Here is a 3,290-nt window from a genome sequence, read left to right on the forward strand (position 1 = left end):
CAGCTGTTGCTGTTTATAGTTATAGTCTCAAGTGATTTTGAGAAAATATAACCAATATGTTTAATATGTTCAATGATGAAATATCTTAACCTCCTAGAAATGCATTACTTTCTCTCCAAACGTACATTGTCCTATATTTTTTACTTTATCATGAATGTCTAGGCTAAATACGCACAACTGGCGTTTATAATAAAATAAAAATGCAGTGAGGCATGGGACTGCTAATGCTTTTTGCATGTCAAAAATAATAACTCATTAAGTGCCAATACTCATACAAGCTTGGCTATTATCTTTTTTTAAATATCTATAACCTTTTTAACTCTCTGTCAATGTAATTCCAACTTCTCTCTTCAAAAGGTTTAACACCAATTATATTAGTTGATGATGTAATTTTTGTATTTATGGAATCACATGTTTTACATATACTTTTTGGAGACGAATAAGAATGTAGGTTAAAGTTTGTCTAAAAAATGTTTCAAAAAGCAAATAATAAAGCAGGATTGACTAGCTCTGTTTCATTTTTACATGCTCTTTTGTATTCTTCATACAGAATTTTTGAATTAAGATTTGGTGATAAATAATTTTTGAAGTTTGTAATCTTGAAAAATGAGATTTGTATGATGGAATTTTCTCAATGAACTATTGATAAATAAATTAGTCTCACAACTAATTTTGTTTTAAAGCTCATGTTCACCTCTCCTATCAGATAAAACATCAACATCTATGATTTTTTGTTTCAAGGTGTAATGTTATCCTCACTGGTGTCAATTGTAATTTTTAAAAAAAAGTTTTGCGTACAATCTTATTGCATCCATTTTATTATGAAGTTAGTAAACTCTAGTTTTATTTTTTCAAGATATGATTTTTTTGGTACATTTTCATTTTAAGGTTGTAGTACTAACTCTACCCAATTTAAATGCATTTTTTTTTAATGACCAACTCATGGAATAATATGCATCGAACATTTGTTGTTCAATATTTTTGTACTGCAGTTAAATTTACAACTGTTAACACAGGCTCCTCCTCCGCAACTCCTGCAACACATTTGCAACACAACTGCTAACACAGACTCCTACAATACATTTCTTTTCTCATATTATGTTCCCTCTTTCTGAAACGCTTTTTTTCTTCTCTTAAAAATTTTTGCTTTAAACCAATTTTTTAATTGGGTTTTAACGTAGACTGTTTTTAATTTTGAAATGAGTTTTCTACCGACTCTTCAAAATGCTTACACGAAAAACTTGGAGTAACGGTTGTATTCGTAGAGGAAATGTTAACATTTTCCATCATCTCAAAACAAATAATGTAGTAAGTTTCAGTAAAGTTCAACAGTTTTATTTAAAGAATTATTTAATTAACTATTAAAAAAACAGTAACCCTTTAAATTTAGAACAAACTAAATTACGGACATGTTCTTTTTCCTTTATGCTATTGCTAATATAATTTAAAAAGAGCGATATGTTAAAAAAATTCGTTTAACACCATTTTGTATGCAGCATGTGTGCCTTAAAATATTTTAACAAAAGCTGCTACAACAGACAAACTAAAAGTAACTCCTGCCCGGTGCACTTAAATATTTTAACTACAGTTTATTATGGTTTGCAAAAAAAAAAAATTATGAAATTTTTTTTTAAATATAAACTCATTTTTTTTTTCAATACTTTCAAAAATTTGGGTTGGCTGATTTGGCGCTTAACCATTCATTGTTGTATATTATTGCTGAACTTAGTAGTAGTAGTAGTAGTAGTAGTAGTAGTAGTAATAGTAGTAGTAGTAGTAGTAGTAGTAGTAGTAGTAGTAGTAGTAGTGCCAACTTTTTGATACGGAACTCTTAGCAGCCATTAAAGCCGAGGTAATGGCGAGAAAGAATTTCTAAGTATTTTTTGTTAGTAAGTATAAAAAACTTATATACATATATGTAATAACAACATGTCATTTGAAATTACGCAGATCTAAAAATTCCATTTGTATAGCGTTAAGTACAAAAGTCTGTATGTGTGAATGTCTTTAGCATAAGTTGAGTTTGCGGGCGGTAAATTAAACGATCGAGTATAGTATATGCATAAAATTAGAAAAATTTTATCATAACATTTAGAAGTTTTTTTTGCTGCATACATATTTTTTGCTATAAATATATACGGCAAGATTGAAAAAATTTGAATATGCATTAAGCTCAGGGGTGGATTTGAACCTCGAAAACAACACTGATGGCAGCCACTAAACGAATAAGCTATCGAAGATATACAAACCTTTTTTATAAACTTCTTATAAACTCTACGTAGGCAGAAAAGGTGCGCCTGCTGAATTTTTTTTGCTTTTAAAGCAATTTTTTTGAATAAGTTGTTTTTCTATTGTTTATTTAAAAGTATTGAAATAAATAAGGAATAAGTATAGAAATGATAGGTCTGGAATAGATAAGTATAGAAATGGTCATAATTGGTGAAGATCCTAATGTTACGGGTTCGAAGAACTACGATATATATACATAAGGAAAAAAGTATAGAAAAGATTAGTGTAGAATAGAGTTACTAAGACCTGTATTTTAACGGGTCTGGTTAGCTAGTATGTTATATTGCTCAACTTATTAATGCTCATTCGTGAGCGTTTGACACGGAACTCAGCCATTACACCTGAGTTAATGGCGAGAAAAAGTTGCAGCACTTTCTTCCACATTTTTGTTCAAAGTGTGTTCAAAAGTCTAACTTATGTAAACTTTAAATTATTTAATGTTAAAACTATTCCAAGTATGACAGTTTTATTTTACTTGAAAATTGTATTGGAGAAATACCTCCTTGATTTGATTTTATAGCATTTGTTTGTCATTTTATAGAGTTTATAGTTTCTTTTGTTTATTAAGTAGCCTTAAAGATTATTAGATTAGTGTGTCTCAGTGGCCAAAGTGGTTAGCTTGCTACGCTCCTGAAGACCTTCATGGAGGTTCGACTTCTTTTGCTTGCACATTTTTAACCATTATCAGTTTTCTAAAATACAAAAAGTATCATTTTTAAAGTTTTATATTTATTATATACATACCATATATAAAGACATTAGAAAAACTTAAATTTTTTATAAACATCGAAACAGCAAGAGAAATGTTTTGCCCATATGTCACGATAAAGATACTAATGTTATTTATGTGCTTAGGTTATTAGTGGAGTCTGCGCATTTAAACATATAAGAAAACATTGAAAATACAACTTTTCTTTTTATAGGAAAAAAGATTTTATATTCCAACTAATATTTCCTTTAAAATTGGGTGGTTTAAAAAGAAATGTGGGTGGTTTAAAAAG

This window comes from Hydra vulgaris, chromosome 12 (genome assembly GCF_038396675.1).
Source record: "Hydra vulgaris chromosome 12, alternate assembly HydraT2T_AEP".
NCBI lineage: Eukaryota > Metazoa > Cnidaria > Hydrozoa > Anthoathecata > Hydridae > Hydra > Hydra vulgaris.